This window comes from Hemibagrus wyckioides, linkage group LG21, assembly GCF_019097595.1.
Source record: "Hemibagrus wyckioides isolate EC202008001 linkage group LG21, SWU_Hwy_1.0, whole genome shotgun sequence".
Lineage (NCBI taxonomy): Eukaryota > Metazoa > Chordata > Actinopteri > Siluriformes > Bagridae > Hemibagrus > Hemibagrus wyckioides.
In genome coordinates, this window is record NC_080730.1 from 14787567 (window position 1) to 14802645 (window position 15079).

Below are 15079 nucleotides of genomic sequence, written 5' to 3' on the forward strand. Positions count from 1 at the left end.
ATACTTCGTGCCAAGTAAGAATGTGACTTTTGAGAAGTTTTTCTCTGCTGACCAGACACAAGGAGTGAGTTTTGACCAGTACCTTGCGGAACTGCACACACTAAGTAAGACTTGTGAATTTGAAGATTTTAGAGACTCAATGGTGAGTGAATGGGGATTCTTTACTTCTATTACTAACTAACTAACAACCTTTTTTTCTTTTACCTAACAGTAACACAATAGTTGCAGTTTAACTGTGAGATATTACAATCAACCTTTTTCTTTTTCAACTACCCCAGTCCTTGAAATATTTAACAAATTTCAATAAGCCTTTCAGGAGGTCTAACAGGTCATCTTGGTCTGCAAGACATCGCAGGAGAGACATTATTGTTGCAGATTTTGCCTCCACATCTTCAACATTTACTTTTTGGGGTTTTCATTCTTTGCTGCTTTTGCTTTGCAAAATGTGTTTTGCTCCTCTTTTTTAATGGCCTGCACTGCAGCATCTTCTCTATGTAGTTCCTTGGCTTGTGCACAAGTTATTTCAGCAGGTCTACACATATTGACTGCTTTCTCCAGTGTCAGAGCTGGTTCACATAACAGTCTTTCCCTGAGACCATTATCAGGAATCCCACAGACTATTTTGTCCCTCACCATTGAGTCTCTAAAATCTCCAAATTTCAATCTTTCATTGTGGAAATAAATACTGTGACCTCTACTACTCTACTACTCTGATCTCATGGAAAACCAGAAAACAGCTAACAGTAGCATTATCTACATGTCCTTATCATCAGCCATACAGGAATGTATCTACTTAGAGCAGCTACTCAAAGGTATGGATACATACCAATACGCACGAACAAAAGTGTATGAAGACGACCAAGGTACAATCGCAATAGCCAGAAACCCAGTTTACAGGCAAAGGTGCAAGCACATTGACATCAAGTACCACTTTATAAAGGAAACTGTGAATGATGGCAAGGTAATCTTGGAATACTGTCCTACAGAGCAAATGGTTGCTGACATTATGACAAAGCCAGCCACTAAGCTAAAGTTAAAGAGGTTTGCTCGAGACATGTTTGGTACTTAAAAGAGTAAAAGGTGTATGTTTACATCGTTTATGTGGAAGAGAAGCCTTATTTGTTATTTTGTTTTCAGGTAACTTAATAAGCTAAGAGCGAGCGTGGGTGTATTGCACTCTTACTCATTAGATTACGGCATCAGCCGAACTACTCTTGTTTTATTGAATGTATTACGGTTCATTTGGGTGTGATGTCATTACGTTATACAATGCACTCTATGTAAAACGTTTATAGTGTTAATGTCGGATGTACAGAGCCGATGCTTGTTCAAGTTTATTTATAAATGTTCCAAAGAAGTTGATAATGAGACGTGTAACGTTTTGTTTGTTTTCATACACGTGTTCAAGCCCATTCAAATCCATTTTAAAACAAATGAGACAAGTCTTTAAAGAGCAAATGGTGGCATATAAAATAAGAGCTGTGTCTGTGCTTATGGTATCTGTCTGTGCATCTCAGTCTGTCCATAAGCTGAGGTGTTACAAACAGCAGAACTGATTACTGGAAGAGTTTAAGAGTGAACAGATATTTAGAGACTTTTCCAAGACAGAATATGAGTCAATCCAACTTGAATAAATGCTATTATTTATTGAATGACATTTAATAAAACCAAGGCATTGAGTCTCAATAACTCTCCAGTAAACAGAAACAAATGACCACAACCAAAAATCCAGACATTACTCATGGCACTGAATATACATTTTACAAAAAGCTCTCTTTTCAATGTTAATCATTTATCTTCAATAAAATATCAATTAGAAAGCAATAAATCGATACAAACATGAAGGAGACTTGGCAAATAGGAATAAAAAAACAATATAAAATTTTGCACCAATTATAAAAGAGTAAGCCTGAATTAAACAATGGTACATAAACAATCTGAGTCCAAGGAGTGAAAAAATCAGTATTAGAGATTTTGAGACCAAAACAAATAATAATAACAAATAATCACTGAATACAAAACACAACTAGATGAAATATTGAGAAATATACGACAACGTTTTCTGGATTCACTGCTATGGCCATGAAACTACAGTCTGAACCTTTTGAGTCAGCAAGTATTCTGTACATTTCTAAGAAATCAGATTTGGGTAAAACAATGGAAAAAGACCAGAAATGACTTTGCTATGGCTTTACAGCTGCAGCTTGAACAGTTCAACAAACAAGTCCAACAAACTCAGCTCCAATAACAAAACTATGAAAGTGCATAGATAACTGTTAACTTTTTTATAAACAGCAGCCAAGATTAAACATCCAGCTTCAGAAGCTTATTCTTCAATGACTGCACTCTTGCAGAACACTGAGAGCCAAGGGGCAGAAATAATGTCTGGGTCACCTCGAAGGTATACTTCTTCAGGTACTCAATGTTAAGTGCATAAATGATACCAAAAAGTAAAGCAAATGCATTTGGCAGGTCATCAACATCATCAAGCACAATTTTCTCTTCCAGCACCACAGCTATACTTCTTGTGTTTGGGTTGGTTATTGCCACATCTTCAACAAAACTGAGGATATCTACTCTGAGTCCCTTAGTGCAGGTTTCCTTCTGGACTGTGTCCTACAGAGACAACAAACTATGGGTCAAAATCAATACAGGACAAAAAGAAGAAAAAGAAGAAGTGTCTTGCTCAAGGGTACAATCAAGGAAGCTATGTTTTGTGCTGGGACTTGAACACACAACCCTCCTATCAGAGACTCAAAGCCATCACTACAGCTAGCTTGCACTGCTTCACTGGAATCTTTAAGTGGCATTAATTCAGTGGGAGAAATAGCTGAATCAATGCAAACTAGATTGGAAGGCGTCCTCAGGAATCGAATCAGGGCCTCGTAGGCCAACTGCACACCAACTGCATCCTGTTAAAGCAAACGAAAAAATCTCTGTAACTAACTTTGGCTATGGCTGAGAAACTGAAATTATTTCCATCACAAAAATGATACAGTCTTTCATCATTCTGAAGTCACCTGGTTGTTAGCTGCTGCCAGTCGCTTCTTCTTTCCAACCATGAACAAGAAGTTCTGGTTGTGGATGCTGGCAAGCAGAGTCTGAATATAAGACAGCACACAATATAAAAGTTAAAGCAGAGTGGACTTTACCTGCGCAGTAACAGCAGCTGAATAAAGGTTTTACTCACAGCAAACGCCTCACGAAGCGCGGGCACCTTCAGGCCGATTTCAGTCACCCCTCTGTCTGAAAGATGGCAGCTAAGAAACAAGAGATGTAAATGTTTAGTGTATATTAAACATACAATACACTGTTACATCATTAAAGAGTGAAGAGGATCGTACCAAATAAAGGGCACCTCCAACTCCTCTGGGTTAAGGCGCTCCTCACTCTCCTGCAAGCCAAATCATTAAATCATTAAAACTCACACAGTAAATTTTACAGTATCCGAATCAGGGGAATAGCAGCATATGTAGATACACATCAGGTCTGAAAGTCTGAATTACCTCACAGTCGTTGTGATCATAGTCCCAAGTGGAGGTGAACATCTGTCCATAGCCACATACAGCAAAGTGCAGGTTACCGTTGTAATGGTTTGCTGTTGAATAAAAAAAATATCCACACTGAAGACAAATAAAAGCACAACTGACAAAATTCTAAAAGTTACTAACTACAAGATACACTTCATGACAGTGCAATAAATTTACCACAAAATAATGTGGCACGACGAATGATGTCTCCATTCGGTTACAGGAGATGAACTCTGTAACCCTCCCAGATTCAGCCTTAAGAGAACAAATTAAAGTGAACACAATTAGTCACTGCAATTAACAAAAGTTTTGTGATGCCACAACGAATAATCCCTTACCTGTATGCCAGTGAAACAGTCCTCTATGGAGGGCTCATAAGAGAATCCCTGCAAATGACGAAAAGCTGAAACTCAAGATCTATTTCACAAACGTGAGCGTCTAATAATCATCAAGGTCAATTCTCTTCCTCAGAGTAATTAAGTCTGTGATTACCATGTGATTCAAGCTGCTCGTCTTGGTGGATTTAAACCAACAAAGACGGCTCTGTGGGCCCCTTATCATCCCCAGGAAGTGTTTTAATTTCCACTGACTGAAAATAGAGAAACAAAACTAAACATTAGAACTTGTAAAGACGGGTGTTTGTGTGTTTGTATCTCAGCTGCTGCACTGTAGAATACCTTTAACTGGGAGATGGAGGCCTGTGCAGAGAGGAACTGAATATTACGCCAAGCGCTGATCAGCTCACCAGCATCGAGCGGCTGTGAAAAGTAGAGCAGGAAGATCGTGAGTGCTTCTGATCACAGCAGTTTCATACTAATATTCTGTCACTTACAGTAAAAACAACCTTGTAAAATCCAGTGATCAGCTTTAGTAAATAGATGAAAGCTTTGGTTACCAGAAAAACAGGTGAAGGGTCTTGAGGTTGTTCTGTGGGCAGCAGCTGGATGTTCGGCTCAACAAACTTAAAACACACAAACACAATTAGTCACTGCAGTTCATAACATTTTGTGATGCCACAATGAATAATCCCTTACCTGAATGCCAGTGAAACTCTCCTTATCACTGGTATAATAAGGGAATCCCTGTAAAAGACAATTAGATGAAACTCAAGATCTACAACCACATTTCACAAAAGTGCTCTTCTAAAAATCATGTCAGTTCAAAAATGTCCATTCTCTTCATCAGAGTAATAAAGACTGTGATTACCTCGCGAGTCAAGCAGTGTGTCTCTGCGGTTTCAAACCAGCAGAGCCGACTCTCTGGACCCCTCATCATTCCAATGATGTCTCTGCTAATGTCCACTGGCTAGAAATAGAGAAACAAACCTTAACATTAGATCTTGTAAAGAAGGATGTTTGTGTGTTTGTATCTCAGTTACAGCAGTGTAGAATACCTGGGAGAGGGAGGAGACTACAGACACACACTGAACATCGCGGCAGGCACTGTCCGGCTCATCAGCATCGAGCGGCTGTGAAATGTAGAGCATGAAGATCATAAGTGCTTCTTATCATAGCAGATTTATACTAACATTCTTTACAGTAAAAACAAACTTGTAAAATCCATTGATTGGCTTTAGGAAATAAATGAAGGATTTTCTTACCAGAATGACAGCTGAAGGTTCTTTGTGTGGTTCGGTGGGCAGCAGCTGCAGGATTGGCTCAATGACCTTAACACACAAACACAAACACACACACACACACACACACTTAGACAAAAGTGGCCTGTAGGTTTTAAATGAAGTTAAAATATTACTATTTAACTGACACATACCTGGAGGACAGAGGGAGTATCTGCTGATTCCTCCAGCACATCCACAGGCTCTGCAATAGATTATTTTTCTGTGACTCAGAATTATGACTCTTCAGTTACACAATATCAAACTTTCCTATTAATGCATAAAAGTTAACAAAGCAGTGAGTTTGATAATTAGTTAACTTGTGAAGAAACAGAAAAATTGTAGCAGTCAGATTGTGTAAATTCACTGTACATGTGACCTGATTAAACTCTCTAAAACCTCCTGCCCCTGTCCACCACCCAAATCTATAAAAAATATTATACTGTATAATTATTAAAATCTTTATACTCACTATGATATTGTGTAAATGAAACGATTAGTGAAGTTCTCTAGGTAGATGCCATACACTGCTCAGCCATAACATTATGACCACCTGCCTAATATGCTGTTGGTCCCCTTTTTGCTGCCAAAACAGCCCTGACCTGTTGAGGCATGGACTCCACTAGATCCCTGAAGGTGTGCTGTGGTATCTGGCACCAAGATGTTAGCAGCAGATCCTTTAAGTCCTGTAAGTTGCGAGGAGGGGCCTCCATGGATTGGACTTGTTTGTCCAGCACATCCCACAGATGCTCGATTGGATTGAGATCTGGGGAATTTGGAAGCCAAGTCAACACCTCATTCTCATTGTTGTGGTCATCAAACCATTCCTGATCCATTTCTGCTTTGGGGCACGGTGCATTATCCTGCTGAAAGAGGCCACAGACATCAGGAAATACCGTTACCATGAAAGGGTGTAGATGGCCTGCAACAATGCTTAGGTAGGTGGTTCATGTCAAAGCAACATCCATATGGATGGCAGGACCAAAAGGTTTCCCAGCAGAACATTGCCCAAAGCATGACACTGCCTCCGCCAGCTTGCCCTCTTCCCATAGTGCATCCTGGTGCCACGTGCACACACACCCTTTCATCCACGTGATGTTAAAGAAAACTTGATTTATCAGACCAGGTCACCTTCTTCCATTGCTTCGTGTTCCAGTTCTGATGCTCACGTGCCCATTGTTGGTGCTTTCAGTGGTGCACAGGGGTCAACATGGGTGCCCTGACTATGCAGTCCCATAAGTAACAAACCGTGATTTACTGTGTATTCGGACACCTTTCTATTAGAACCAGCATTAACTTCTTCAGCAGTTCCATTGCAACAGTAGCTCGTCTTGTGGATCGGACCACATGGGCCAGCCTTCACTCTCCACGTGCATCAGTGAGCCTTGGCCGCCCATGACCCTGTCACCGGTTCACCACTGTTCCTTCTTGGGACCACGTTTGATAGATACTGACCACTGCAGACCGGGAACATCCCACAAGAGCTGCAGTTTTGGAGATGCTCTGATCCAGTCGTGCAGCCATCACCATTTGTCAAACTCACTCAAATCCTTACACTTTCCCATTTTTCCTGCTTTTAACACATCGACTATGAGGACAAAATGTTCACCTGCTGCCTAATATATCCCACACACTAACAGGTGCTATGATGAGGACATCATCAGTCTTATTCACGGCACCCGTCGGTGGTCATAATGTTATGGCTAATCGGTGTACATCTGTAACCATGCCCTTTAGCGCGAGAGCTGATTAATCAGTAGTCTAAGTATGATTTAGTATAAAACCAGTAGTCAGGGTTGTTAAAAGTGACCTACTAACAGGGTAAATATTTCATTGTGGAAATAAAATAAATCCTTGACCAAGCTTAAGGATTTTATTGTGTCATTTAAACCAGTAGCCGAGTTCGCTAGCACGATAACTAGCATGATGCTAATTGTGTAAATGAAATGATTAGCGAAGTTCTCTAGGTAGATAACATACATCTGTAACTAAGTCGTTTAGACCTGACTAAATCACTAGTCTAGTCATGATTTAGTGTAAAACCAGTACTCAGGGGTGTGAAAAGTCACCTTTTAAATGGGTAAATATTATATTGTGGAAATAAACTAAATTCTCGTTACCCGAGCTCATCAACTCGGTTCAGGATTTTAGTGTGTAATTTAAAGCAGCAGCATGTTCACTAGCAGGTGAACTATTATTAGGAGAAATATCATATTCACATTAATATAACCAATAAAGTGTTAAATAATTACAACAAATATACAAGTTCTCTCGGTAGATATGATTAGTCCAAATATTACACTGTCATTGAAATCGCTAAAAATCGGCTAAAGTCCGTTAGCGCGCTAGCTGCTGAATCACAAAGCTAAGCACGATTTATTTTTATTAAACCCAGGAGAAGGGGTTGTTAAGAATGGACTTCTAATGGGGTAAATATTTCATTGTGGAAATAAAATAAATTCTTAAACCGAGCTTAATGATTTTATTGTGTAGTTTAAACCAGTAGCCAGGTTCGCTAGCACGGTACCTAGCATTAGGCTAATTCACAGCAACATGAGGTGTCTTGTGTGCTACATAACATTAGACTGTAACACTGTCACTTTAACATGATTTATTGTAGAAACAGTGTGGCATTAAAGGATAAAGATCATCCTACCTTGAGGACACTGAGTGTGTTCAGCAGGAGCAAATTATAAAATATAAAATATAAAATATAGAATTTGTAAATGCATTTTTTACGGACTTCACTTCCTGGTTTCCGTACAGTTCGGTTTTTCTCGGAGGTTTTCGGTAGATGCCGTAAACAGGAGGTTTTTTTTTTTTAAGGTCGTATCGTCATTAAACTGGTCCTACAGCTTGAATTTTAACGGTACAGCTACATGCTGCCTTAAACTTCAGCTATGCTTCACTCCCTGGGCTTCCTGAGCATTTCAGCTTATTATTATGATTATTATTATTATTATTTATTATTGACTCTTGTTGTTACCAGTTAGTGCTGGTTTATACTAGTTAGTGCTGGTTTATACTGGTTAGTGCTGGTTTATACTAGTTAGTGCTGGTTTATACTGGTTTATACCAGTTAGTGCTGGTTTATACTGGTTTATATCAGTTAGTGCTGGTTTATACTAGTTAGTGCTGGTTTATACTGGTTTATACTAGTTAGTGCTGGTTTATACTAGTTAGTGCTGGTTTATACTGGTTCTGAAGGTCGCAAGATTTGGATTATCTTTTGGCATTTTTGCTACACCCCTGTTTCGGATTTCTCTGTACTCCACTACTGGATTTGACTCCTACACCGACTCTACAGCGCAGCGATGATGAACTTCGGGGGAGGAGCCGAGCCTCAGCACCCGGATGTGGATCCCGAGCCCGGATGGAGCGGACTGTACGGCCCCTGGAACGGTGAGTTACTGAGTTTCCTCTTTTTCACTTAAGTATAAAGTCTTTTAAACACCGCGTTATTACAAAAAAACCGCAATCAGGAATATCGTTTTATATGATTAGATGGTTTTGAGAAATTCTGTTCAGCTAATCGCTTTACGTACACGATCAGTATGCTAAAGCTAGCGGACAAAACGGCAGACTCCAGTGAAACGAGCAGGGAAGAAGAAAACAGTGTTCATGTTTTCAGATATGTTAACATCAGCTTTTCATAAAAGTCCCAATGTTTACTTAACGTTTGCTAAAGTTTACTAAGTCAAGCCGAGGAGTGTTAGCAAAGATTAGCTAGACGGCTAGTTAGCATGTAGCTAAGTAATAGTTTTTCAGTGTTCATAGTTTTTTTTTTGATGGGGTGAATAGAATAAGTTAAAATACTTACAATAACATGAAGTAACTTATTATTTTAAGGTTGTTTCATTGTCCGTGTTTGTCGAGTTGTTAAAGCGGAGAGAGAAAGGGGCTGTGAGGAAAGGCAGCTAGCTGAACAAAACCAATCGGTACAAATAAATGGAGCTAGTGTGGCAATGTAGAGTGCAGCTTAGGCAAAAATATCAAGCTGTTTGTTTCAGTTCTGTTCAGCAAGACTTTGTTTATAGCTGTCGTGAATAAAATAGTTAGGAGTAGTGTAATTTACGATAAAGGGCGAATTTTTGAGAGGAGACACAATTGGACTCAAAGGGGATGTGAACCACTGGAGTAAGAAACTGCTAAAGTAATAGACTGTAATAGAAATGTATTTTAATCTGCATTTTTTTGGGGAAGATATTTTTAAGCATTGAAATAAGTGAACAGTGTGACTAACAGTGAAGCCGTGATACTGGAAGAGCCCTGTATAACACCTATAAATGCAGCTAAAATGTAAATACTGAGTTTTTAATGCACTGTTATAGGAAGATTACAGTAATATAACTTGTGTAAATACTTCTTGTTTTGATAGTGAGGCTTTCCTGCTTTACAAAACATACACAGTGCTATTAAATAAGGTTTTCTGCTTCCTTTTATGAGATGTTATTAGATGTGTTTCATTGTCTGTTCATCTTCTTTGACACAGGGAGACGGAGGGAGACGTTTGTGTTTCAACAAGATGATCTCAACTACAACAGAGAGCTCAGCGCTAACGAGGACGACAACAGCCGACCTGCTCAGCAGAATGAAGCTGGAGATGGTGGTGAACATGAGGTGTCAACGAGGAACCTGTCCCCTGATAGAAGCCCATCCCCACCTGTGATAGACCTCTCTCCTCTCTGGACCCCATCCCCTGTGAGCAGTCCATCCGCTCTCCGGACCCCATCCCCTTTGAGGAGGCCACCACCTTCAGGGAGTCCACAGCCTTCAACAGCTTTGCCCCAGCCTTATTCCTTATGCCTTATTTATCGACATCCACAACATTGTGGCTGGTATGTACTATGCTCCTGCCACAATGATAACTCTTGTCCCACGCCAGGGCATAAGGAGGAGGCGGGACGAAGAGGATGGCAATCAAGAAGCCCCTCTGAGTAGACGGCAGCGCGTGGATCCTGATGGGGAGGTGGAGTTCATCATGATGCCTGGACTTGAGGATTTAGAGAGTTTAATCAGTCACATGTACAGTGAATTTACACAAGCTACTAATGCTACAATTAGTCTGTTTCTTCACAAATTAACTAGCTAACTAACTCACAGGTTTATTAACTTTTAAGCATTAGAAAGAAAGGAGAGAAAAATGTACAAGCTCTCTCTCTCTCTCTCTCTCTCTCTCTCTCTACTACCTTATAAATTTGGCCATTTTAATGTTTTACATTAAACAGAAAATATTAGTTGTAATTAAACTTACATGAAACTAATTTATTGCAGAACCTGTGGATTTGCTGGGAGAATCGTCAGATACTCCCTCAGTCCTCCAGGTATGTGTCACTAAAATATTTTAACTACATTTGAAACGTGTAGGCTGCTTTTGTCTAAGTGTGTGTGTCTGTGTGTGTGTGTGTGTGTGTGTGTGTGTGTGTGTGTGTGTGTGTGTGTGTCTGTGTGTGTGTGTGTGTGTGTGTGTGTGTGTGTGTGTGTCTTAAGGTTGTTGAGCCAATTCTGCTGCAGCTACTCACAGAAACTCACTCCACATCTTCAGCTGTTGTTCTGGTAAGCAAACCTGTCATTTACTTACTAAATCTGATCTCTGGATTTTACAAGTGACAGAATGTTTGAAAGTGTTAGTGTGAAACTGCTCTGATAAAAAACACTGATGATCCTCATCTTCTTCTTTTCACAGCCCCTCAGTGCTGGTGAGCTGAACAGCACCTGCTGTAATGTTGAGTACAACACTGCAGACTCCTCCAACTCCCAGTCTGGGGTATTGTACAGTGCTGCAGCTGAGATACAAACACACACACATCCTTCTTTACAAGTTCTAATGTTTAGTTTTGTTTCTTTATTTCTAGCAAGTGGACCTCAGGAGAGACATCCTCAGGTTGTTAAGGGGTCCAGAGAGTCAGCTCTGCTGGCTTGAAACTGCACACTGCTGGACTCTCGAGGTCATCACGGTATTTATTACTCTCATGAAGAGATTCCACTTTAACGATTATTAAAAGAGAACTTAGATGAAACTCAAGATCTACAACCGCATTTCATTTAATTGTCGTTTGCAGGGATTCCCTTTTCATAACAACTGTGAGGACAGTTTCCCTGGCATTCAGGTAAGGGCTTGTTCATTGTGTCATCACTAAATTGTGTTAATTGCAGTTACTAATTGTGTTTGTGTGTTTTAAGGTCGTTGAGCCAAACCTACAGCTGTTGCCAAACGAACATGACCAGGAATCTTCACCCGTCCTTCTGGTAACCAAACCTTTCCTTTATTTACTAAAGCTGATCACTGTATTTCACAGGGTTGTTTTGACTGTAAAGCAAGTAAGAGAATGTTACTTGTGTTATAAAATGCTGGTGAGCTGATCAGCGCCTGCCGAAATATCCAGTTCCTCTCTGCACGCACCTTTACCTTCCAGTCTGGGGTATTCTACAGTGCTACAGCTGAGATACAAGCACACACATCCTTCTTTACAAGTTCTAATGTTTAGTTTGGTTTCTCTATTTCTAGGCAGTGGACGATAAGGGATACTTCCTCGGGATGATAAGGGGTCCTGAGAGTGGTTTTTGCTGGTTTAAAACCACCAAGACGCGCTACTTCGAGCAGCTGGTAATCACCATCTTTGTTACTCTGATGAAGAGAATTGATATTAATGATTATTAGACGAACACTTTTGAGAAGTAGATCTTGAGTTTCAGCTAATTGTCATTTGCAGGGATTCCCTTATCAGACCACCATCGAGGACCATTTCACTGCCATACAGGTGAGGGATTATCTGTTGTGGCATCACAAAACTTTTGTTAGTTGCAGTGACTAATTGTGTTCACTTCAAATTGTTCTCTTAAGGCTGAATATGGGAAGGTTACAGAGCTCCTTTCCTGTAACCGGGTGGAAACCATCATGGAGCCACTTGAGGATTATGTGGTAAATTTATTGCAATGTCATGAAGTCTTTATTGTAGATAGTAACTCTTGGAATTTTGTACACATATGGGTCTGCAGTGTTCATTTTTATATATTTTTTTAATTTAACAGCAAACCTTTAAATAGGTGTCCTGCACGTTCCTGCATGTGGCTAAAGATGGTCAGGTGAACACCTCCACCTGGGAGCAGGAGCAGGTTGACTCTCCCCACAGTGATTCAGAGGAACAGTACGACTCTGAGGTAATTCTGTGTTTCAGACCTGATGTGTATCTACAGATGCTGCTATTCCCCTAAATGGGAGGCTGTAACATTTACTGTGTGAGTTTTAATGATTTATTGCTAATGTGTCTTGCAGGAGAGTGAGGAGAGCCTTAGCCAAGAGGAGATGGAGGTGCCCTTTACTTGGTACGCTTCTCTTCACAGTTTAATGGTATAAAGGTGTAATGTATGTTTAATACACTAAGCATGTAAATCTTTTGTTTCTTAGGGACCATCTTACAGAGAGAGGGGTAACTGATATCGGCCTGAAGCTGCATGCTCTCTGTGAGGCGTTCGCTGTGAGTAAAACCTTTGTTTAGCTGCTGTTTTTGCTCAGGGGAAGTTCACTCTGCTTTAACTTATATTATGTGCTGTCTTATATTCAGGTTCATCTTACCTGCATCCACAATCAGAACTTCTTGTTCGTTATGGGGAAGAAGATTGTGATGCGTCTGGCAGCAGTTAACAACCAGGTGACTTCAGAATGATGATAGACTGTTTCCTTGTGCAAAATAACCCAAGGAGTAGTTTTAATATCCCTCATCCCTCATAGAGCGTCCCTTATCAATCTATTCCTCTATCCTTGTCTATATAGATAATGCTAATAGTAATTAGTATAAATAGTAGCTGCAAATAATATTGTTGTAAATAAACTTATAGTTGTATAGTGTTTATATAGTTTACTTTAATAAATGTTTTCATTTGCTCCTATTAGCGTCTCATTCTGATTATTTTTAGTCATCAGTATGTCTACTGTATAACTGCAATAGTGTGAATGAGAGTACATTCCTACACACCATAAAGTCTGATCATCTTTATTTGCACTGACCTTCATCAGTGATGCTGCCACTGCTGGAGCCACCACTACTTTTAGAACATGGTTGGGAAGAAGCAGAAGACAGGGTTTCACCAATTAGAGGCTTAGGAGTTGGGGATGGCGATGGAGTCAGGGTAGGGGATGTACTCTTAGATGTGGAGGAATTCCCAGACTGAGGCCTCTTTTTCAGATCAACCTTCTGTGGAGATTGTAGGCTAGTGTTAGGTTAGATTGATGGAAATTAACAATACTCATTAAACACACTGACTCAGTACAGTTAATATATAGTAGTTTCTAACAGAGATACACACTCGCTCACTTATTAAGACTATTTGTACAGTCCTCTCTGAAAATACTCAAATGTTTTTTTTTATACTTTGAAGACAATTTGGCTTTAAGTTCCAAAAAAGTATATAAGGCTATAGACCAGAATTCTCAGATTTCATTTCCAGATATTTACATCTAGATGTGTAAACAACAACCGTTAAAGTAAAGATAAATAAAAACCTACTAAAATAAAGGTTAAACAAAGTTATTAAAATAAAAAGGTAAATCACACACTGAAAAAACAGTCTCTTACCTGACGCAGTAATTCGTTTGTACTCCGCTTCTGTGCCACACTGTAGATATGCGAATACATTTGACTTGAATGACGTCATTAGCGCGCAAGATTTGATTGGTGCCATCCATCGATTGCCGTGGGCGGGCCATTGTTGCAATTAGCGGAGAACGATAAAATTGCGAGAGATTCGATTGGCTCGCTATGGGCGCGGCCATCATTGTCTGTCCATATTTTCAGCACAGGGATTGGGGAAGAAAGATGTAATGGGCCGATGTGATTGGGCGAGAAAGATTTCCCGGGTGAACTGTGATTGGCTGGCTGACCCAGACTATCGTTCTTCAGGTAGCACCACTGGCCCACGGGAGCGGGGTCCTACCTGCTTATGCTTTTCAAGCGACAAACGGCCAGAGGTCAAAAGCCATGCCTAGCATTCAATGGTGATGTGGAAAAGTCAATGCCGTGACGCGGATTCAAACCGGGGTTGCTGAGGCCACAACACAGAGTACTAACCATTATACGATCACAGCACCCCACGCACCTGGGCCGGCAGGTAAAAGGAGCTGCTACATGTTGTGATATACGTTCTGGTGCCCCTCTGGCCTGGTGCAGTGGCTTTTGATTTAGACATGATTGGAATAATCGGAACCCCAACACAGCTGAAACCAAAGTGTTCTGCATTCTCAGTCACACACTGAGAGCTATAGCAAGGAGATAGAGTAAGCGTTAGACAAATCAAGTTAATCCAGAAATAAAATATCCAAACACTACTCCAATATCACCTACAAATAAATAAGTGATGACAAATCAGTTATGTAACGTTTTGCTCAGTGAATCGAAATGAACGCAACACCAACATGCTGCTCGCTGCAATCAGTGATCGTTTTTGGATTCCGTTGAGGAAGTGTTCCTGGCCGTTATTAACTGAGCGATTTGGTGAACTCCTCGCCAGTTGTGCGGGCAATCCAAAAAGTCACATTCCCATACCGGCAGTCGAACCCGGGCCGCCTGGGTGAAAACCAGGAATCCTGACCGCTAGACCATATGGGAGGGTGCCCGATGGTTGTTGAGATCGGCGTTTTACTCGATCGCCAAGCAGTTTGAGCTCCATTGCGGTATCATCCAGAGCTTTGCATAGGAACCTTGCACTGCAGAGCACAAAATCGGCCAGCGCTGACCGAGCATTCAGCTACTTGAGCTGTCACTCCAGAAGAAGATCAGCCGCTAGACAGAGTGTGGGCTGGTGTTCCTGGTGCACTGTGCCAGTACACTGGCTTTTCCACATTTCAGGGATTGTTGGAGGTGTTATTCTGCCAGCATTCAGCAGCTGGAGTATTGACATTGGGACTGACACTCACAGACACCGAGAGAGAAAATAA

At 40.6% G+C, this 15079-nt stretch overlaps 1 non-coding gene across 1 annotated transcript; it reads right to left on the reverse strand.

The window, feature by feature from the left end:
- Positions 1 to 14678: 14678 nt before the first annotated feature.
- Positions 14679 to 14750, reverse strand: trnae-uuc (transfer RNA glutamic acid (anticodon UUC)). Its single transcript has one exon. It is a non-coding gene; the product is annotated as a tRNA-Glu (tRNA).
- Between the last annotated feature and the right edge of the window lie 329 nt (positions 14751 to 15079).